This window comes from Camelus bactrianus, chromosome 17 (assembly GCF_048773025.1).
Source record: "Camelus bactrianus isolate YW-2024 breed Bactrian camel chromosome 17, ASM4877302v1, whole genome shotgun sequence".
Classification (NCBI taxonomy): Eukaryota; Metazoa; Chordata; class Mammalia; order Artiodactyla; family Camelidae; genus Camelus; species Camelus bactrianus.
The window spans coordinates 51351466-51375958 of record NC_133555.1 but is presented as its reverse complement, the minus strand read 5'-3'; the positions used below and the strand labels follow the sequence as shown (position 1 = coordinate 51375958).

The following is a 24493-nucleotide window of genomic DNA, read 5'->3' as shown; positions in this document are numbered from 1 at the left end:
TCAAAATGAGTCAATTTAAATTCTGATTTTTCCCCCAGGAGTTTGATTTAGGCTCTTCTGTTAGAAGGCACTCTCGGGAACCATGTTCATGTTTGCTGCTGCAAATGCATCAAGTCAAAGAGCCATGGGGACAGTAGATGATAGTGCATTTAGCAGGGAGTACAAGTTCATTTTTCATAAATAGAAGGAAAAATAGGACAATGTGTCTAGTACCTTGGCTCAAAGAATATAATTGTCTTGACTCATTTTGAAGACTTCATTTTCCTGCTGTCTTTGTAGTTCCTCCGTCTTATCTTCCAACTTTTTTTTCTGAGAATGTGACTTTAATCCGCTCCCTGAGAGCTTGTGCCCCTCTGCATTTTCCCTCTGCTTCCTGAACTCTTTCAAACATAGTCAGTTCTGCTTCCTTGTTCCCACCACCTTATCCTGAAGAATCCTTTTAAGGAAAAGCATTACTTCAGTATGTAGAGTTATATATTAGATTTCAACATGGGGCTAGGGAAAAAACCATAAAGAATGAAAATGACACTGTTAACAATGTTCTACTACACAAGAAAATTCAATAAATGTTCAATAAGACTGAATGACTGCAGTATCACTCAGTGCAGAAGAAATTTCATGTATTTCATTATTTATAACTTAATTTCAACATATAATTGTAGACCATACAACCATTATGAATATTACTGTGAAATTCAACACCTACGTTCAGAAACTGAACACAGGAATCAGTTTCTGTGGGGCCCTCAGACTTCTCGGGGAGCCACGAAGCTTTCCCCGTGGGAAGCTGGAGCAGCGGGCTTAGTGAGTCTTGCTCCAGATATTCCTAAGTATTATAAAACAATAGATAAAAGCACCACAAATACAAACTACGTTTGAATGTGTATTCAGCAATTATGTAACAAGAAGCACTAATACAACGGGAGCACTAAGACAAGTGAGGATCTCACAGCAGGCTGGTGCATAAAAAGTGCCCCCACACAGCTGTTCCCCTGCACGCAGGACCCCGCACGCAGGACCCCTGCCCGGTACCGGCCTCCACTCCATCTGACTCAGAGGCCAACTGACCCAAGGCTCCTCTCCAATGACACATGGAGCTAAATACATTTGAGGAGAATGTGGATCAGGGTAATTTCAGGTTTCATCACATTATTCTTTTAAATGTTCACAGCAATAACTAAAAGTATCTAAAAGAAGAATCAAAGAGCAGCTGATAACTTTATGAAGCATTTTAGTTCAGATTAAGTGGGCTTTAAATCACATTTTTCTATATAAATTATATCAAGGTATAGTATCACTGGAATAATGTAAATTGCATGGAAACTATAACAACTAGTATAAGTTTGATTAAAAAAAGATAATCCTGCTCTAATACTGTGATATCATACATTACATTAGAAAAAATGTTATTCGTGTATATTTTGGTCAAATTTTTGGCTTTTAAGTTACCTCATATATCCCCAAACAGCAGAAATAGTTCTAAGGCCAATAATTATTCAGTTAATAATACAAAAAAAAGTTTCAGGGAAATCCCTAGAAAAGATCTGGAGGCCTGTATTCAAACCCTACAGGTCCTGAACTGAACTCCCAGTGAACGTTTCCCTGACTGCCTTCGAGATAAGTGAAGAATCAAAATTTTTTTAATATAATTTCTTTAGGATATTAACTTTTTAAATGTAAAGTTTACTTTTGTCATTAAAAGTGAAACGGTTCTTAAAGGTTTGGAAACTACAGAAAAGTCAAAAGAAGAAACAAGTCCCCAAAAGTACCTCACCCCAAGATTTCCTTTGAATCTTTTCCAGATTTTCCTTATAGAGTAGTAATCATATTTAATTGGACAGTTTGATGTAGAAGGTTCTCTGTAGAAACCTCTTAAAGCATCATAAAGGATCTGTTTGAGTCATTGTAAAATCAGGCCATTAATCCCTCCAAGTCACTGGAGGACCATTAACATGGCCAGTGAAGGGGTCAGACCTGCCAGCACGGTGATTCTCCCAGGACCCGGTGGCCATGAGTGTGGCAGGTGGTTCTTGCTCCAGCTGCAGTCAGCCAGTGCTTTCACACCAGAATTCTCCCTTCCTGAGTTCTTCATTTTGACCTAAGTTGTTATTTTCAATAATTGTACATGGACAGCATCTTTTCCTTTTACACAGGAAAGAAAAGTTGCTTAGATATAAAATTCAAACATGAAAACACTGCAGAATTTGGGACTTCTGAGCCCTTCTTAAAAAAACAACGGATTCATAAAATTCAGTCAAATTATAAGGCAATCAAAATAATTCCAGAATGGAGGAGCAATGGCTAATGGACTGGTGAAAAGCATTCTGGCTCTGTAATAACCAGAACCAAGATCCACATTTAAATGCTTAAGGGAATTACAACTACTGGAGAGAATATAATAAATGTATTGATTATAAATAATATAATCATATATAAATATATATTATATTATATATAACACATGTATTATGTATAGTATATAATATAAATTTATAAACAATATAGTTATTAAAAATAAAACCAACAAAAATGGTAGGAGTCATGCAAGTAGGGGATATAAGATGTTTACTACATATTTAATAGAAGGGAAAATTGATAGTGTATAAAATTAGAAAATGCAGCTTAAAATAATACGGCTTTGGCAGTCTTTCAGGGGTTTTCATAATCTATGTTCTTGAAGGGACCTTTTGCGGGTGTAACATTTCTCAGGATGAAGTTTCTTTTTCTTCTTACAGATTTAAGTAAAATGAAACCTAATGTTTTATTTAAAAGAACTGACAAAGTGTGATCTGTTCTTATACAATGCTTCATCCATTTTTATTTGTCCACTTGCCTGCCTTTCTCCTTCCTTCCAGCTGTCATCCCGCTTCCTTCCATCTGCAGAAGGACACACACACAAGAGGCATGGAATGAGGCTCACCCACTATGACACCAGCTGTTTCTGGCTAAATTATTGCTTCCTTTTTACTTTTCTGTATTTTTGAGTTTAACTAATGAGCAACTATTTCTTTTGTGACAATAAACATACTAATCTAAAAATAGATACACGAGTCGACAAGTCAAAGAAAATTAATTTAGAATAGAAAGTAAAATCACCACACAGCAGACACTGCTAGCTGCCAACCTCCTCTTCCTCCCCACTAAAATTTTGCACCGGGCAGCAATGTGCCAGTTAAAAACACCTCTCTCCCTGGACCAATGCACATGCGGTGGGGCAGGGGCACAGGATCAAAGTTCTGACTAGTAAGATGAAAGCAAAAATTTCCAACACAAGGCATCCAGGACAGCGACTACTTTTCTGATTATGCTGCTGAGTTAACAGGCATGGACCTTTTACCTTTCACCTCTCCTCCTCCTGCAAGGGCTGGAGGTTGTGCAGCCATCTTGTGACAAGGAAGACTAAAGTCACAGACTAGGGATTTTGCAGCAGGAAAGAAGGGGGTCTGGTTCCTTGCACAGGTGCCAGCTCTGAATTAACTGGCCCAGGCTTCCTGGTTATGTGAAAAAGTGAAGCCTTCGAACTGGCGTCAGCTCCAGTCATGAGAGGCTGCTCCCTCGGAACCAGTGCTGATGCCAAGTACAGTCTCTAGACTTTCTGTACATGCACCTCCGGCTCAGAGGCTGCTTCTCTGACACCCATCCTGTCACAAGTAACAACGACCCCCAAGGAATTCCAGTTCTTTGGAATAAAACTAAAATCACTCTGGGCAATTTTCCAACAAAAAGACAGAGATTTAAAAAAAAAATCCTACTTAACAGACACTCTAATGAGAAAAATTAGATCAGTACAAAAACAGATAATCTTAGTTTGCCATTGTACTTACATAAATATGAATTTTAGTGATGTGTTTTTATTTATTTTGGCAGTCACAAATTCTATGAAATTTTGAAGTCAGGGAAAATGCTCATTAAAAATATTGTTGCCTTCACCTATCAACCTCTATGCCATCCCCCTCATTTCCATTGACTGTGACCTGACATCTGGCTTCACTCTTAGTAATTTCCAACTGCTCACGAGAGGCCCTTCAACTCCTTCCCTGTGCTCATCTCTCCGCCCCAGCTGCTATCTCCCACGGGTTTTCCAGTTCTTTTTCTGTTACCAGTAACACAACCACGCCCGAATCTCAGCCTTAGGCATTTGCTCTCTGGCAGTCCTACTCCCCCACCACCAGGTGTGCCCTCTGGCACCTGGATGCCCACAGCGCTCTGGCCCCTGGGACACACTCTGTTGATCCTGTTTGTCTCACACTGTCCACACCCCCAATGTCTCTTCTTCCTTCATGACTCCACTTACATCCTATACACACAGGCAGCTCCTTCCTGCTCCTCTCTCAGTCCGCTGCACTCATTTGGCAAAACCAGTCCTCTTGGTAAATCCAACTACACAACTACCAACACCTGCAGTTGTGTGGGAGAAAGTGGCCGTGCACTCATAGATACACACAACACACACACATACACACCCCTGCCTGTCTGGTCCCAGCTCACATTCACGGTCACCAACTTGGAGCAGACTTCCTGCTGCTGGGAGCCCAGCCCTCCAGGAGAGCTCCCCACACCTGCTCCCCTCCAGCATCCTGGCCCCATCCTCACTGCCGCCTCATCACAGCATGTTTTACTTCTCAGAGGAAGTGGAGGCAACCGGAGGAAATCACCCCCATCCCTCACCAATTCTGCCCCTACCAGTACCCACACCCACCTCTCCCCTCCTCCTTTCTGCTTTTCCACAGATGAACTGCCCATGTTCCTACCTGAAGCCAAACTTCCCACTGTGCCCTGGACCCCATTACAGCCCCTCCACTCGAGGACTCTGCTCTACGACTCCCCTCATCATGCACTTCTTCCCGGCTACTGCATCTTTCCAAAAAGTGCAAACATTCTATTGTTCATTCATACCATGATTTCTCTCATTAAATTCAAAACAAGGCAAAATAAAAGGCTCCTGCTGACTCCACCCTCCTGCAAATTACTGCCCCCCCCCACATTTTACACCCTTTCCTCCAGGAAGTGTATACCTTGAAGTAGCCAATTCCACTTCTTCTGTTCCCAGTTTGCCTTTCACAGCCACCTGCCCACAGAAACTGCTTGTCCAGTGCCGATGGCCTCCTTCCTGCTAAACTCCAAGGTCAGCTGTCAGTCCTCATCTCTCTCAGCAGCAGCGGACACAGCAGATCTACTCTCCTCTATATATTCTCCCCACGTGGCTTCAGGAGTGCACATGCTCAGGTTGCCTCAACCTTGCTCTGTCCTTGCAGTTTAGCCCTCTCCCTCCTGCCCTCTTTAGGTCAGCACGCCCCGGGCTCAGGCCTTGGTTTTCTTCTTCTCTCCAGAGATGCTCCCTTGATAAGCTTTGTCAAGTCTCAGAGAATATAATGTGTAATGAAGTAAGTCAGATGGAGAAAGACAAAAACTGTATCACTTACATGGGGACTCTCAAAAATAACACAAATGAACATATATGAAAGCAGAAAGACTCACAGACAGAAAAGAAACTTGTGGTTAACAAGAGGAGGTGGGGGGAAGGAGAAATCAAGGGTATGAGATTAATGGACACAAACTACTGTACATAAAATAGTTCAGCGACAAGGATTTACCACACAGCACAGGGAACTCTATCCAATGTCTTGTAATAACCTATAACAGAATATAACCTGCAAAAAAATGGATTCACTTTGCTGTACTCCTGAAACTAACACAATACTGTAAGCCCGTTATAGTTCAGTTTAAAAAACCCATGGCTTCAAAAATATTCATTTTTAACAACTCTTGATACCTACAGTCCACACCTCCCTCTCAGCCCTAGACTCTCTCATCTAACCGCCTCCTTGCCATCTCCACTTGCACACAGAACAGACATCCATCTCAAAGTTAGCATCTCAGCAGCTCAACTCCTGGTCCTCTCTCCACCTCCAAGCCCACTCTACCTATCCCTCCATCCCAGCTGGAGAGGAACCACATTCTTCCAGCTGCTCAAACCACAAACCCTGCCATCATCCATGATGCCTCTCTCACAACCCCGAACAAACCTTTTAGACTTTTGACTCTGTCTTCTAAATACAACCCCATCCAATAGCTCCTCATTACCACCACTGCCACCACCCTGGATCGAGCCCATCACTCCCAGCCCAGATTCCTCAAATCCCCTTTTAACTGGTCTCGGGCTTCTTCCTGTGCCCCTATGGTGTGGGTCTGTATTGTGTGAATACAGCCAATGACATCAGCCCGAGGACTCTGTCTAAAGGATGCATCAGGTGAAGTCACTGCCATGCTCACAGCTTCCCAGGCGCTCACCTTTCCACACTGAGTGAAAGCCCAAGGCTGCTTCATGCCCTAGAAAAGCTGACCGTGCCTGTCCCTGTGATGCCCGATCTCCCCTCCCCCTCACCTCTCTGCCCACTCTGCCCCAGCCATGTGGGCTTCTATGCTGATCCCCAAGATGCCAGGCATTCCCCCCTCTTCAGGACTTTTGCACTGACTGTTTCACTTTTCTGGAATATGCTTCCCCCACACATCCACACAGCCAATCCCAATTCCTCTTACAAGTCTTCATTCAAAGGGCTCTCTCACCGAGGCCAACATTATCTTATTTCAAATGGTGACCTGCTGGACTCCACCACTGACACGCTTCCTCTGCTTTCTATTTCCCCTTAACATGTAACATTATTTACTCATTTGTATGCTCATTGTTAAGTGTCTGTCTCTCTTCATCAGATGACAGCTCCATGAGATGGGGGAGGGGAGGTGGCACTGTCTTGCTTACCAATGTACCTGGAGGGCATCCAACAGTGCCTAGAACCAGGTCGGTGCCCAAAAACACTTGTTATATGAATGAATTTGGATAAAGTAAACTTCAAAAATGTTGGGGGTTAGTTTATCTAAAATAAATATAATAAAGTAATATTAAAAACAAAACTTCATTCTCTTGCTCTCAAAGGTACAGACAGGATGAATACTCCTAAAACATTAATGAAAAACTTTCACACTCCTCTTGATGATTCTAAAATTTGGGAAATGTTCCGAGTGTTTTTCTTAACATTAAGCACTAGATCCAGCGGAGGGTTAGTTATTAACAACAATGAACAGATGACAGCAGCACAAGCAGTTGCTCCACAGAAAAGGAAAAGAAAGTAAGAGAACACAAGGCAGCTGTTAGGGGAAAGGATCTGAGGTCTCCACATTAAGAACAGGAGAAAAGGATGCTGCATTAAGCCAGCAGAACCTGATTCCTGTGCGTACAGAACAGCCACCCCTCCTGCTGCTCTCCTGTACGCGGACAGAGAAGAGCCTTACATCTGACATACACAGAGAAGAGCCTTACATCTGACATACACAGGCTGCTGCAGGGGATGCACAGCCACACAGACAAAAGAGGAGAGACTTCACTGCTGAAAGAATTCTAATACAGTCCAGGTGGTCCCGGGATGGATCGCTGCAGGGAAAGGCAGGGGAGGCACTTTAAGCTGGAAATGAGTTTCCCAGTGAGGCTAGCTCTCCTCCGTCACAGCAGGCAGCAGCGATGGGCTCGGTTCCCTATTTGGCTGAACCACAAAGCATGAATTAGTTCTGGCTCTACTGCTCTCCCAGCCCCGCTGGAGTCTAAAGGCAGCAGAGACGCTGGTCTGACTTGAGAGTTCCTACTCCTATTAATAGTGGCATGGGCTCCTACGTGGGAAACTGCCCTTTCCTCCCACCAAGATGGATGACTCCACCAGGAAATAACTAACAGAGGTGCTGTATAAATGCATGCAGGTGATTGAAAAACATCCGGTCTCTCCAACACTAGACTGAACTCACAGCCAGATATTTCTCTCTGTATCCACCTTCATTTGTATATTACCCTTTGCATTTTGAATTATAGCTCTTTTCTGGCAAACATTTTGGATATTACAAAGCCAACCAGATGAGGAGGGTTTGGCTCTCCTATCTTATATTCACCTCCCATACTTTCTGGGTCTCATTCAGGAAAACCTAGAATTAGTGATGACAAACTCCCTGAACTGAAGTGAACTGAATCTGTCTTTCAGAGATGGAATGTAGCACCTTAAGATTAATTTTTTTTCTACAAATAAGGAAAGTTCTCAGAAGGAGACAAGGAAACAGGGAAAGTAGAGAATAAGGAAAATGAAATAATATGTTATATGTACAGAATTTTATTATGAAAAGTGTGTATAATTACCTTTTTTCCTGGCTTGATTTGAGGCAGGGATGGATCTCAAGTATTTGCTATTCGCAGTGTCCTTTGAAGTTTTTTTTCAAGAGTAGAAAATGTCTTGAATGGTGAACTGGGTTTGCCTTAGCCTGAGCTCCTAACTGATGCACATAATCCACTCTGGGGTTTTCTCTAAATAAAGGAGGGGCATGTCTGGCCTTCCTGTGTGGTAGCTGTGTACCAACCAGCCCCTGCTTCTCCGGAACACAGCTGAGATCTAAGAGTCTGTGCACAAGTACAAATTCTTCAGTACTTAAAGATCAGTGACAGTTGTAAATATGATTTAACAGATGGCAAAATCATACTGCTTACTGAAGAACACAGTTTGTAGAAGGTGAGCCACAACATTCAAGTTCTCCAAGCCTAATTCATCAGAATTTTAGTATTCTGAAGCACATCTTCAAAGTCAGGAGCAAAAATAGCAAAATAATAAAACAAAATAGGCTTGCCAGAAAGCAAGACATGTAATTACAAGAATGATCATGGAGGAGAGTGGGGAAGAACATAATTGAAATGAATTAAAATCTTATCTTTTTTCTCCAGATTTCTCAAGGTAAAAACTGATCAGCACTCTGCTTTTTTCCACAAGGAACTGGAGATAATTTATGGTTAGTTTATGGTAAACACATAAATCAAAACCATAAAATAAAAATGGAATACTGTGGTCACGTGTCTATAAAACAGAATAAATCAAGAACACAGAAACAAGGAACAGAGATGTATAAGTTTCTCAACAGTTGCTAACAGCATTTATATGAAATGCCAACTCACCTCCTTTTGCACAACACAGACTACTGGTAAGATTGAATAAAAGGCACCAGAATAAACTTAATTTTCTTATGCTACTCAAATTCTGGACTATGTGTACTTAAAAAATAAAAAATGTAAAGAGTGGCTTCTAAAAGAAAGCTAATGCTACAGTGGCATTTTTAAATCTGGGGACAACAGGGTGTTGCAACAGCTACTGCTCACAGATGCCCAGGATCCACGTGGAGGTTACTCTGTAATCAGTCCCACTGGCTCACAAAGTACATACCTATCAGCAGTATTTATGTAACTTCATTGATCACTATGTCTGATCAATATAAACTATAGACACTTACCTTATGTATTTTGTCATCCTGGGGTAATAATCAAGGACAAACAGGTATTTTTTTCTTCAAAATATCAAGGTACATTTTATCTATTTGTTCTTCCACAGTATTTACTCTTGGACAGTTATTTTCTGTACCTTCATTTGTTGACTTTTGTAAAACTATAAGTTATTCATTTTTGTCCAAAAATTGGTTCACATTTTGTTTCTTGAGACATAAAATTTGGATTCATCTTAAGGGGTAAAGCATTAACAAATTCAGTTTCTTTATTCTCAGCCAGTTTCTTGTCACTATAGACAAAACAGGACACAGAGAATGAGCCCTATATGACTCCTCAAATATTAGTTTTATTATTATATATGTATACACATGATATACATGGAAACATTTATATTATTAACATATAATACTAAAAAATATATTTAATACCTGTAACTCTCAGATTAGGTCATTAATGTTAAATATATTACTTACAATTCTGGTTAACAGAGTATACTCACATGGTGTTACATAATTGTTTTAAATTTCAGATAATAATATTAATACAGTATAATATAAGGGATTTCATGGTTTATTCAAAGAAATAGTTCAAAGGAAAGCCAAACCAAACAAGACTGAGATTGCTTTTGTTTAAGAAACATAAAAAATGAATTTCTAAGTGGCCCTTTGTAATATATCTTTTATCCATATTATAAAGTCAGCATACATTTGAGGCAGGAAAAACATTTCATACATTTCCAGTAGAAACTAAAGAAGCAACCTTAATTTATATTGATGAAGCATAAAATATAAATGTTAAAATGCATGAATTTCATCACAGTATATGAAGTCTTAAAACAAAATCACTAGGATTTTTAAATGAAATCATTTCTGTGGCTTAAAACACTTAAATGCAATGTGACATTTCAGAACACTGCATTTTTAAAATATGAGAAATATCCTTTAAGGAGATGTTATAAATATGGGTAAACATCAGCATATTATGGGAGCTCAAAAAATACAGATATTGTCATTTTCAAATTACCTTAATCATGGTCAATGAGGTCACCTAATTTTGTAATTTACAAAATAAGATTAAAGAAAAGTTTAAGAGGCTACCAATTCATATAAGGTAGTTTGGCTTCTCAATAATTGCTAGAAATAACTCTGAGAAGTAGCTGGAATCATCAGAAAACCTAAGAGCTCTTCCTTCTTCATGGTGGCAGAACCCGGCCGGCCGCTCACTAACTGCTCCCCATATGTGCCCCGCACCAGCTGAACCGCACTCCGCTCCACCTCCAGTCTACACGGGACCATCACAAGTTCCAGCCTTTAGAATGTGAGGCGACGGTGACCAGAAGTTAAAATACATGTCATGGGCTTAGTGGTTAGGTTCTGGGTGGCAAGGAAACTGATACTAGAGGCTGGAGAGGGGGCAAACTCACATTTTATGAAAAGTGACAAAACATTTGCTAAGCTGTCACCCACAGTGGTTTCTAAGGCCAACGACTGGCTCCTGAACCTAGGGTCCTCAGCAGAGTCTGAGAACGGTAGGAGAGGACAGGGAGTGTTGAAGTGCCAGCAACTACTGGCTACTGCTGACAAGATACTGCAGGAAAAAAATGAGCTCAAGACAGAATGAGCTGGTCTTTAAAAAAGGAATCCAAGGGAACAGAGTCTAGAAACTCAGGGCCTCTTAGGTTCACTCTCTGCATCTGGACTCAAACAGTTAAGATTCAGCACTGAAAAATGCTATGAAGAAGTAAGATTTCATGAGAATTCTTGGTTGAAGGGTAACTCAGTTCCTTGGCAATGCCAATATCACGTTAGAGGTGTCATCTTCAAACTTAACATTATTGTTCCTCATAATAACCAGATAGCTGCAATTAAACTGAGAGAGGAAAAAAAAACTAATTTTCTTTAAATGTAGTTACTAGCACATGGGACTGACTGGATCCAAATAGGTCAGAAGCCTAAAAAACTTTCTGAAGGAGCTGTAATGACAAAGATGACAAAGAAACCACAACTCTACTTAAAAAAAAAAAAGGCTAGAGACTTGTCAGGAAGCCTTACAACCACCTACGTGCAGGCAGAAATTGGATGGAGAAAAGCGTGTATCCTCAAAGATGGGCATCCCCTCCCCCTGTTACCCACTTCAGTTGAAGCCAGTGGTGAAGAAACACAAGACCACTGGAACCAGGAGCTACACGGAACAATATATTTATAAAGTAGTTCCTCCATAAGAGCAGAATAATGGCCTAATTAAGGAAAATGCCCAACTTGAAGGTAGGGGGTCTTCATAAGGCCTTTCAGTGGACCTCAAAGCTGCACTACTGATTGCTGTAGCTTCCTCACCCTTTTCCTTTCTGATTAGGAGTAGTCTTAGTCTCACCATCACATTGGGGTGGGGAAGGGAGGATGAAACTTGCCTTTTAATTCACTGATTAGTAGACAATGAGGAGCTACACTGAAACCTGACAGAGAACTGTGCTTCACCTGGAAATCCTGGTCTTCCAGGTGGATACCATTCTGAATGGGGCTCTGGGCTGTTTGCTTTGGGGAAGGGCTGAGTATGTCTTTGTTCACGGAAGAGTGGAATGGATATTTGGCTGTTAGAAGGGAAGTTTCTGGTAGAGACTGGCTAGATGCCTACCAAATGCATTCACGTTTCTTTCTGGGCACACAAGCAAACCACACTTCCTAGCCCTCTTGGACCTAGTTTAGCTGGATGTGCTGGTTCTTACCAACACAATGTGGGCTGAAGGGAGTTAACACTTCTGTGATTAGGCAGTTAAAAGGAAACATGCTAACCATATATTTCCTTTCCTTATTGACTGATGAGGCCAGGAGGACCTCAAAACCATGTATTGATGACAGAAAGCCTCCTGGGTCCCTAAATGACTATGTGGAGCAGAATCCCACCCTCAACCCCAGTGAGACACGGGGAATTAGGATGTGAGCAAGACATAAGTAATTGATGATGTTAAACTACTAAAATTTTAAGGATTATTTGTTACAGCAGCTAGGATTACTTATCCTATGGTTTACTAAAGAGATTTTGGATATGCGTACTCAACTTTCTACTACTGACATTCCTATAATTATTGTTATCCCTTTAATGTGAGTATACTTGTTTTCAGCTTTTAAACACAAATGTAAACACCTCTATTTAGAATTCACATTACTAAAGTGGTGTCAGTTTTGCCAACAAAGACACAAGATGTGTAGAAAACTCTCTTCAGTGACACAAGTGTAGCCACAAACAGCAGTGATAAAGGAGCCCAATCGGCCCTGTAAAAACACTAATTAGCACCACAGGCCAGGGGAGAACGCTAGACTTAGCAGTCAAGTAGATGGGGTTTACCGTAACCCACAGCACATCTCTTTCTCTCAACTAGCACATTCAGTACAAACAAGGCCAGGAAATCACTGCAGGTGGATTTCATGATGAGCATAGGGTTCAAGGAGGGGCTCAAAAACTTGTCTGTTGAAAACACAAACAAATAACACAGGAATGGATGAAAGGCTTTTCACAGAAATATTTCACAGAGTAAATTGCTGAGTTATGTCTATGTGATCTTGCACAATTTATTTAACCTCTTTAAGTCTAGGTTTCTTATCTATGAAATGGGGGTGATAATGGAATATATATAACTCATGGGGCTGCTGTAAGATTAAATGAAATCTAATATGTAAAGAACCTAGCACGGTATCAAGCCCACAGTAAGCGAGGGGTAAAAGTGTTAGCTGTCATCATCCGGTTCTTGTGAGCACCCCACCACTAAGTTGGTTCACCTCAGTCTCATCACTTGAATGATGGGGATAAAGATGCCTGACCTACTTTTTGTGCAGATCTCATGAGATAATGGATGTGACATTTGTCTTATGACAAGGTTACTGTGATATGGTACCCTGCGCTGGTGAACGACAGCAAGGTCCCACAAGCTTCCATTAAAAGCTACTGGAGCTGGAACGTTTTCACAAAGCCTCTATCTTGTGACCAAAGAACTCACCCTGGGGGATGATGGCTGGTCTGTGATTAAGTGCAAAACTAACTGGTTTAAAAAGAAGCAAATGGATGACTCATGTACAGAATAAAATCCATGTTCTCTCTCACCATTTGAATCAACTGTCCCTGAGCTATTAAAGCTGATGAGATTTTATTTTTTCAGTGAAAAGCTTTAAGATTACCTACCTAATGTTTCTACCATTTTTAGTAACATCTATTTAAAAAAAAAAATTTAGCACTAGAAAAATTTTGATAAACAATTTGATAAAGACTAATATTAAGGGAAGAGAGGAGTGTCTCACACGTAGACTCATACTAGCTACCAATTAATCATTCACTAGGGGTGGCTACACAGGACAAATGACCCCAGAAGTTTCCAGTGACAAAACAAAGAAATAAACAAACACCCTGCACAATCCATTCCAAAAAACTCTTACCTGACAGATTGTAAATCAAAACCACCAACCCCAAAGGAATCTATTCTGATAGGTCATCAGCTCCTCTACCGTGGGCAGATCTAAGAGGGGAGAAAAGTTAAAATAGCAACCAAAAATTTTATGTAAATTGCTTAATTTAATGTCTACTACCACCAAAATTACACTGTCTCTGTTTGACAGTTAATAAAATGGCACATATAATAATCCCAGTTTCCCACTGTAAACCTGCTTGTACAAGAAAATCTTCTTAGGTATTTATATCTGAATTCTATATCTATATATTTTCTCTCCATCCCCCCTGCACACATCAAATATATGAGTATGTGTGTACACAAACACACACACACACACACACTAAATATTTATTTAGTTGATCCCAAATACCATTCTCTATTTAAAAAATAACTTTAGCATATGTTCATGGAAAAGCATAAATAATGTGAAAATACTTAAATGATTTCTTAACTTGGGAAGACATACTATAGTAGGAACTGAAATTTTACCCTATGTTCAGCTCTAAATTTATAGTTAAACCAAAGATTCCCAGATTCCATTTGAGCAAACTCTATAAATTTACAGACTGAGAAACAATCAGTACAGTAAATTGTATTTAAACTACACCACACTGGAAACTGTTCAGAGAGGGTCTCAAAGGAAGCTTTTACCACATTCCGTGGTAGAGATGTTTTTGAGGACCGTTCATCTTCTTGAGGATGCTCTTTCAGTGAGCTCTCGGTATTTCCCCCTGCATCACTCTCAGTTCCTTGTTCATCTGCATCTTCCCAAGAAAGGGCTACATGACAATGCGTCTGATGTAGAGTTTTAATGTCACTGCTGCTCTGTCCATAAGAAACACCTGTTGAAATAAATGTAATCTCTAGCATGGCCACACAAATACATGAAAATATAAAACACTAATATCATCCCTTAATCTACCAGAAATGGTGAACAAGGCTCTGTGGGACAATTTGATGTGATAAAGACAGGGTGAAATATAAACTTGCTAGCACGTGGCACAGCCCACCAGCATGAAATCACAGCAGGCTCAGTAACCCCTGTCAGCAGGCAGAGATGTGTCCTGACGTGGTCGTTGTAAAATCTCACTCCACTAGTTATTGTCTCTTCCTACCATCCATAACAAATCTCTGCACTGGATAAAACTACTCCTAAATTTCTCAAACTGACATAATTTTGTAAGGATTCTCTCTCTCCTCTGCCTCTCTTTCTTTCTTTGCCTCCTGATGCTACCAAGCACCTCATCTTCTGTGTTTCTTCCACAGAAATTCAATCCTCCAACTTTGCCATCCAATATGTGTTCCAATATCCTGTGTTAAAGCTGCTGTAACAAAAAAGTAATTTCCTAGTGGCCAAATCCAGCCTTTAAATTTCTTCAACTGTTGTAATTTTTTTCACCCTGTGAGACATCTGACACAGCCCTTTTCCTGGGAACTGTTCCTTCCATACAGCGCCTTCCTCTCTCCACCACTCTGATGGCTACTTCTCCATCTTTTATGGTACATCCCTCATCTCAGGACTCCATCTTTAGCCCTCTTTTTTAAAAGCTCTCTTTTTAGGGAAGAGGGCTGGATAATTTCATCAAGACTCTTCACTTAATTATTACCCATATGCATGTGACTTACAAATCTATCTTTTGTCCTTAATTCTTTTCTGAATATTAAATTTCCAAATAGACATTCAGACTGTTCTATAAGTAAATCACATCTAACATAACTCCAAGTGAATTAATTATATTCCCCAACAAAACCAGTTCTATTCCCAGGATCCGCTGTTTTAGCCATGGCATGATTATTCACCCAGTCATCCACAAGAGAAAACCTGAAGTCACTGTTCACTCTTCCATCCTTATTAAACTCCTCCTCTTCCCACCGAGAGACAAACTCTGGTAAAAAGAATTCAAAGGACCTAATGACAATAATGGTTTAAGATTTTGATAAGTCTTTTCTTAACTCATTTTGTACCTTTCATTACTAACAGTGGAATTTTGAAAGTTAGAGAAAAGAATAAAAGTTATCATAGAAGAGTGGAAAAAAAGAAGAGAAGCAGGGTGATCAGTCTCCTTTTCTCCTGATACCTATGACTAAATAATTAATACATAAAAATAAGACAGTATATACAGCCTCCTCTTCCTCTACATAACCTGTGAGTCTCATAGTATAAAATTCTGAGGGACAATTTTCAACTCTAAACTTAAGACATAGCCAAGTCCTACATGTGACTGTGTAAGAATGCCTTACAACGGGCTATCTTTCTATCTAATGCTTCAGGTTGTAACAGAGGAGAAAAAATCTGACACTACATTGGGTCTGTTCCTTTAGATTTAACCACTGTGCCCTGTTTTCTAGGCTTAGTCTTGCCAGCTCTGCACCTTTTGTGAAACAACGTTGCCTTTAGCCTGAAATCTACAGGAGACCCTATTCTCTGGGCTCTGGCCTTTAAGGATGTCAGCACTTCCGCACTTATGCAGAGATGGCAAGTTGCAAAATAGAGAATAACCTTTGTATTGTTGGAGGTTTACAGGGACACACATGGACAGCTGCAAGAACAAAGAATTCCTACAGCAAGAAGTTTGCAACAACCAACCACACCACACCCCCTCCTCTGTGGGTTTTTTTTTTTCCTTCCATATAAAAGCAGTCTGTATTCTGACTGGAGAAGGATGTTTCTCCAAGATATTAGTTGGCCATCCTCTCAGTCTGTGGGCTTTCTGAATAAAATCACTTTTCCTTGTCCCAACACCTTGTCTCCTGATTTACTGGCCTGTTTTGTAGCAATCAGAATGAGTTTGGACTCAGTAATAAGGTCATCACTGCTATTTGAAGCATGCCCAAAAAGGAATAGAGTTGCTTAAATAAACTAAAAACAAAAAAGTAGGGTATATCATTAGAGCAGAGTCTCTAAGTGGCAGAGATATTCAGTAGGACTTAAGGGAAAAGGTCTTGCCTGCCCCCTAAACCATTGATCAGACTCAGAGTAGCCTGACTGAAGGATAGAATTGATTTTATGAACAAAAGAAAATAGCACAATATATTTTTTCTCCTCTACAGAAATACCAGGGGGTGTAAGTATCTCTTAGTATGCATAAAATAAACGATCCCAATGGTAACTAGCACAGCAGTACTGAACACTCAACCTAATTTAACAGATGAGAGGTGTCAGAAAGAAGGGATTCTGGCATAAAGCAATGGCAGAGCAAACATGCATAAAGCAAATGACCTAAAAGTCAGAAATTAGAAATGGAAGGCAGAGAGACATCAGGGGCTGCTCAGACAACGGAGCAGGAGAAAGGTATGTTTCTCCTAATTTGAGTCATTAACCCAATGGATATTAAAAATAACCCCAGGGTCATGTATGTTAACTCTATTCATGTATTTTCTAGAGAGAAAAGTAAAGGGCTGACTTCTCTGCCTTTTACATTAGAAAGAGAAGATACTGTGTAATTAATTATGTTGTATATTATTACAGGTCAAAAGCTTCCTTTTTTTTCCCACTTACAAGTTGAAAAGTGTCAAATTCTATTGTGCAGTGCAAGGGTCCCAATGTGTAGAGTACTGTCACATCCAGTGACTATGCCAGTCACACGGCCACAGCACAAAACAGCACCTGCCTGTGTGACAGATGAAAACAAGCAAAAGGCTAGATCTGGCCCTCATTTTACATTCGTCAACTTTTTAAAGACAATAAAGCACAAGGAATTTCATGAGTAATATTAAGAAAAAAGATAATCTTTGACAACATATCACCTAAACCAAGCCTGCTTAATCCCAGAAAACAAATGGTTAAAAAAACAACAACAACATTGATCTTCCCAGTTTTTAAACAAAGTTCATATGCTGATTCAAAGATTTTTCAAGTGTATTTTTGAAATATTAGGTAAATTTAACAGGTCACAGCCAATAGGAATTTATATGCATGCCTTCAGGTTCTTTCACATAATCTGTACTATTAATAGAGATTGATGCACATAATGAGAACCACACAGCTGGCACTGCTTGTTGAATCTCAGCAATATACTAGGCTATATGTTATCTCAGCTGATTATCACATGGGCTCATTTTAGAGAAGAGGAAACAGGCTTAGAGGCATTAATTGTCCAATGTCACCCAGCTGCTAACTGGCAAGGCTGGGAATATAAATCCAAGGCCGGGAATATAAATCCAAGGCCACAAGACAATAAACTCATACTCTACACTCTTCTAGTAAGAGACTCATCAAATTATTTCAGAATCAAGAACATTTAAGAAATCAGATTTTAAAAATTAGCCTTATATAACTGCTCAGATCAACTTAATAGACTTTTTATTTCAGTAATACTTTTTTTGACTCATAAAAATTGAAGTATAGTCATTTTACAATGTTGTGTCAACTTCTGGTCTACAGCATGTTTTGGTCATACACATACATACATATATTCATTTTCATATTCTCTTTCATTATAGGTTACTACAAGATATTGAATATTGTTCCCTGTGCTATACAGTAGAAATTTGTTGTTTATCTACTTTATACATAGTAGTTAGAATCTGCAAATCTTGAACTCCCAAGTTCAGTAATGGCATTTTTATTTATGAGTTTTTCTTATAATCTATAGCAGTGGTTTTCACATTGAGTTTAACAAAATGATACTTTTCAGAGAAAATCATGGGGTCCACAGATGTTTGACTGTAATTTCATTTTAAAACATAAAAACTGTAATAGAAATTAACCTGCACACTCAGATGTGCCTTTTATGTAACTAATATTTTGAAGACCACCAGTATGGTAACTTGGCCTCCATCATTGTTTTCACGCACATCACAGAATCAAGTTCCTCTGGCCGTCCTGTGTGTACATGAACCTCCCATAATGGGTCACTGACTAGAAAAGCTGTAGCTCTAGGTTGGTCTTTTACAAGAACTCATATCTGCTCACTGAGAACAGTGCAAGCAGACTGACTATCACAGCACATATGTGACATGTACTTAACCAGAGGTGAGACTGAGGAACACTTGCCCAGCACATGCTTTCATCATGGCACAATATTCAATTGGATGATAACAAGTAAATGAGTGACGTGTCTTGATGGAAAATTTCTGCTGTAATTTATTAACTTTTATATTTACATTTTAAAATGGAAGTGGATAAAACATGATGGTGATTCTTGGGTTGGCAGTGACTAGAAATAAGAGATCTGAGTGGACTTTGTGTTTTTGATCATGTTTTGTTTTTTATGATGTTTGCTGGTTACATGGCTGAGTTCACTATTTGAAAATTCATCATTTGCACTATGATGATTCATGAATTCTTCTACAAGCATATTACAGTTTGATAAGAAAATTTTAAAAAACAAAATAAAATAAAAATAAAATGCAAGCAGATGTTCAGAGTTGGCTAGTGATTTATCATTTCTATTGATCTTTTCTTCAAGAATCTGGGTTGGTTTAGTCAACTGGGACTTGCAAAAAAGGTGAAAAGTTCCCATTTGCACCTATTTAAGGGATCAACCAAGAATATTTTTGTATTATACAACAAAAACAAAATATACAAACATATTTTAAGTCTGATGATATAAGATTATAACAAATATCTATAACTCCCAATTTTAACAGTAGTGGTCTGTTTCAATTGTTATCACTAATTTTTTAAGTAAATGCCACAAATGTAAACATTTATATTTATACTGATAAAATATCATTTTTAGCTATAAAGAGAGTACTGTCTAAGATTCCATTTGGAGAATAGGGTTCCATTGTTTTTTCAAAAAGTCTGAAAAGGCATTGTCTTAAAGACATTTACAACCATTGGTGAAGTCTGGATGGTCCTAGACATTTCAGAATTTGGGGATGTGCGCTAGCTTTTTCCTGTACAGAGAGAACTATGGAAAAGCCCAAAACCAAAGTCTCAATTATCCTACACATGGAAAATTTAACTGAATACTCTGGGGGTCACAGAAAATTAGTTAATATTCATTTACAGCACTATACTTTGTGCCAACAGCACTCATTCATTTTTTTAAAAGTATTTATTTAAAAACACACTTCACTGAGACTACTAGCATTAAGTGTCACCATTAGCAAGTTCAGATTAAACAGAAAGAGGGAGAAAATGTGAAATGTGAAGTTTTATTGTTGATACTTATTATATGTATTATTATGTATTATATGTATTTCCCTAGAAATGAAGTCAACTAGTCACAGACTCTTACATAGAGAACAGCTAGTTTCTCACTTTCACCCGTCCCTGTCATTTCATTATCAGTCACACCTGGCAGGGCCTTCGGCTTAGCTGTTGCTTTATCCTGCTCATCAAGGCTGCCCTCTGCAACAGAGTCTAATGAGCCAAGCAGCACTACTGGAATAACACAGAAGGAAAAAATATTAGGAATATAGAGAAGCCTGTATGGTTACATTAATAAAATATTCAAATCATATGTAATCTGTATGAAAGAAAGATAAATATTTACATATAAAGACTACATAACCATATATCTAGGACAAGCATGATTTTCTTCTTACACACAAGAGTAGGCTTACCTCAACATATATCTATGCTTATATACAGTTCTAACGTACATTTATATGGGAAAGGCAAAGGGCCTGAAAAAAATTAGCAAAAAAGAAACATCCCCCACCTCTTACTGATGTGTAAGTAGCCAATTGAAAACTGTATGTATTTAAGATGCATAACTTGTTGTTATACATTCTTACTGCTGTATAGTTTCTACTGTGTAAAAATACCAATGGTGAGAATAGCATTTACAAGCTCTACCTCTGAAAGGCATTTGTATAAGACAGTCAAGTTTAATAATTGCTGTTATGTTATTTGGAAAAATCTGTAATCTTGATATGCTTGACAAATTTTTATTTCTCCAATTAAAAAAATTTTAAATTACAGCTGCTTAATTATCATCAACAGTTTTTAGGGTTTTGGCTTTCAAATATGGCCCTCATAGCTAAACTAGTGAATGCTGGAAAAATACACCATTACTAATTTTCCTAAGTGAACTGTATTGCAGCACTAAGGAATCAAATAGCAAATGAGGGAAAGCACCTATTTATAAAATTACTTCTGTTAGTAAATGAAAAAGAAATGAGAGAATTCAAAGACTAATAACACTTTTCAACTTCCAATAAATTAATGGATGGAGGCATCAAATATCAATAGCTTTTAACATCATAAAAAAGAGACAAGACACTAGGTGACTCTTTATGAAATAACACACCACACTCTGACAGAGGATCAAATCAAGCCTAATCATGCCTCTGGATCCAGTTGCCAGCTTGAGGGAGTAAAAAGGATGGATGAATGTGCTAAACTGTACCACCTGTATGCAATCAGTCAAATCCAGACTATGAAAAACAGATCAAACAGGTATATTTCAAGGAAGGTATGAAAAATAAATCTGTAGACCAAAACAGACTTACAAGGAACAGCAACTCTCTTTGTAAATGGTTAAGATTAAACACAAGTACCTAGGGAGACATACTTGGGTAAGAGAATCATAAACAAAAGGAAGTGATTTCTGTAACAGTAAGTTAGAGGAAAGGACTTACTTAAAGGAAAGGAAGGGGCTATGATTGAGTCAGAGCACATGGAGAAGCTTCTGGGAGAGCTGGCAAATTTCTGTGTATTGGGCTCTGTGGTAGTTATAAGAATGTATATCCATCAATATAAAAAAAAACTGATTAAAAAATGGGCAGAAGATCTGAATAGATATGTTTCCAAAGAAGATAAACAGATGTTTAACAGGCTCCTAAAAAGACATTCAACTTTGCTAATCATCAGAAAGATACAAATCAAAACCACAATGAGATGCTACATCACACCTGTCAGAATGGCCATCATCAAAATGTCTACAGATAACAAATGTTGGCAAGGATACAGAGAAAAGGGAACCCTAGTACATTGTTGATGGGAATGTAAACTGGTACAGCTGCTATAAAACAGTATGGAAGTTCTTTATAAAACTAAAAATAGAACTACCACAGGTCCCAGCAATGGAGGAGGAGGCGGCTAGTGTGTCTATCTATATATGTGTCTATCTAATGGAACAGGAGGCTAGTGTGTCTTTCTGTCTGTCTATCTACCTAATGGAGAAGGAGGTGGCTAGTGTGTTGGTCTGTCTGTCTATCTATCTATCTGTCTATCTGTATGTCTATCAATCTAATTGAGGAGGAGGAGGAAAGTGTCTATCTGTCTTTCAGCCTATCTATGCATCAGTTTAGTTATCTTAATAAAGGAGGAGGCTAGTGTGTCTTAACTATCTATCTACCTAACTGAGGAGGAGGAAGAGGCTAGTGTGTCTGTCTGTCTTTATATCTATCTAATACAGGAAGAGGATTCTAGTATGTCTGTCTATTTACCTAATTGAGGAGAAGAAGGAGGCTAGTGTGTCTGTCTGTTTGTATGTGTGTCTGTCTGTATCTATCTATCATCTCTCTATCCTTCTATCTACCTAATTGAGGAGGAGGAGGCCAGTGTGTCTGTCTGTCTGCTTCTGTCTTTGTAACTGTCTAACAGAGGAAGAGGAGGAAGTTAGTCTGTCTGTCTGCTTCTGTCTTTGTAACTGTCTAACAGAGGAAGAGGAGGAAGTTTGTCTGTCTAGCTATCTAGCTAATGGAGGAGGAGGAGGAGCCTAGTGTGTTTCTCTGCCTGTCTTTCTGTGTATCTCTCTATTTATCTATCTAATAGAGGAGGAGGAGGTGGCTGGTGTGGCTATCTATATATGTCTCTATCTAATGGAGAAGGAGGGTAGTGTGTCTAGCTGTCTATCTATGTATGTGAATATTTTCTAAGTCACCAAGTTGGAGTTAGTAGAAGAACTGAAATTAAACATTTTTGTCTTATAACATAAATCTCTAAATAGACTATATAATGCCAAGAAAAACTCAATCGCTCTCTTAGAATATGTAACATCAGGAGAATGATTTTCTTACACTACTATTTATGATACATTTGTATTTATTAACACATTCTACAATTTCTAAGGCTTTGTTATTTCTTGAGACATAAGATATCATTTAGAAATCAGATAAACATCTTAAAATACTGTTTTCCTAATTCCTCTTAAAAGAAGCTACAAAAGAGAAAAAGAAAAGAGATATGATATACTCTCTCCCTGCAAAACATGTTCTACCTCTAATATCCAACTATTTGTTTCTATTTTCTAACAGTCATGAACTGGCTGCAAGCATTTTATGAATATGTAAAATGAATAATAACAAATTCATATTTTAATTTGTTTATGTTAATGTTTAATGCCTAAAACTTGAAATATTATATTGGGAAGAATTTCAGGTACACTATTCATTTATGTGTCCAATTTTGGAAAAGTTCATTAACTTCTATGATTTTCTGTTACTTCATCTAATGTATAAAATATTGCATTACAGTTTTTAATAAGTAAGTTAGTTGAGCTATTATAAATGAAAATACATAGCTCATTATAAGTGCTCAATAGTATTGTCTTCTCTCTTTCATGAGGGCAGATTGTAAATTTCCTTAGTAACTGTTAATGACAGTAGGCCAGTCTGTACTATTACATTAAAAGATTTTAATTTCAAGTGATGGGGAATTAATTCACAAAACACTCAGCATGATATTAGTGCCTGCAACCTTTTCCAGCACAAAGACTCTGCTCAATTATCTGTAGACTTCAGTCAGTGATACAAGAACCTAAAGATGTTAGCACAAGTCCTGCCTTTTCTTTTTCTTTTTTTAACTGCTGAAATCATTCCCAAGGTCTGCATTAAAAAGGTGAGCTATCAGAATACTGTATTATATGCTGTGAAAGTAGAATCAAAATAGTCAACTGATGCAATCATAACAGCCTTTACTATGTTTCTGTCCTCAGATACGCCAGGCTTTGGGCTTAGAAGATTAAAAAATATAGCAAGAAATAAAGGAGGCTTCCTCCATGATTAACTTGTCAGGCCTACATTTCCATAAATCACTAGTAATATATAATTTTATATAACATATAATACACATATCATTATATAATAATTTGTATAGCTATTACTTACTAAATGCCTGCTGTTAACTTAGGCTCTGTATTAAGCACTTTATTTTCACGGTTTCATAAATCTCTAAACTACTCATGCATAAGTACTACCATCCCCACTTACAAATGACAAAACTGATGTACACAAAATTTAATCTTTGCCCCAATTTACATGAGTAGTTACTGACAAATCCTGGATTTGAAGAGAATCTATAACACCAGCTTAGAGCAGCCATCACAACACACTAGCAGTCAACTGTCCCCATCACAGGCAGGTACAGAACCATCACCACTCAGTGTATCATCTAACCAGAAAGTAAGTCAGACAAGGAAACCAAACATCTTTATAAAACTTTCTTGGAAGCCAAAGAGAGATGCTCTTTATTCACCACCCACTCTATTGGGACCTATCAATAGTCTCTAATTCAGTAAAGTATGTTTAAATATCTTAAGAAAGGAGACACTTACTGAAGTCATGTAGCAAGTGCTTGTGCATCAAGAGGGTCTTGATGGAAAAAATAGTGAAATCTCTGAGAGAATCATCACATATCCCGAACTGCACCCTGAACTGCTCCTGCCCAAGTCATTGGTGAGGAGGGGAAACGGTGTTGAGAAGTGTTTGGTTCTTTAGAATTCCATGATTCAACACTGGAAATAAGATCTAAGTCCTTTATAAATGGAATAAGGTTTGGTGTGATACATATGCTAAAAATGTGAAAAGGACACAAGGAATTATATTCAATATCTTGTAGTAACCTATAATGA

At 38.5% G+C, this 24493-nt stretch overlaps 1 long non-coding RNA gene across 6 annotated transcripts in view; it reads right to left on the bottom strand.

Moving 5' to 3' along the window:
- The window catches only part of LOC105071225 (uncharacterized), a 62116-nt gene that overhangs the window by 16886 nt on the left and 20737 nt on the right, over positions 1 to 24493 (bottom strand). For 4 of the 6 annotated variants that reach the window (XR_006725807.2, XR_012500141.1, XR_012500144.1 and 1 more), the window contains 3 exons: positions 14394 to 14584; positions 13729 to 13808; positions 214 to 9593 (listed from right to left, as the gene is read on the bottom strand). This is a non-coding gene — a long non-coding RNA (uncharacterized LOC105071225). The remainder of the gene's footprint in view (positions 1 to 213; positions 9594 to 13728; positions 13809 to 14393; positions 14585 to 24493) is intronic. The other 2 variants (XR_012500142.1, XR_012500145.1) reach the window with 2 other exon arrangements.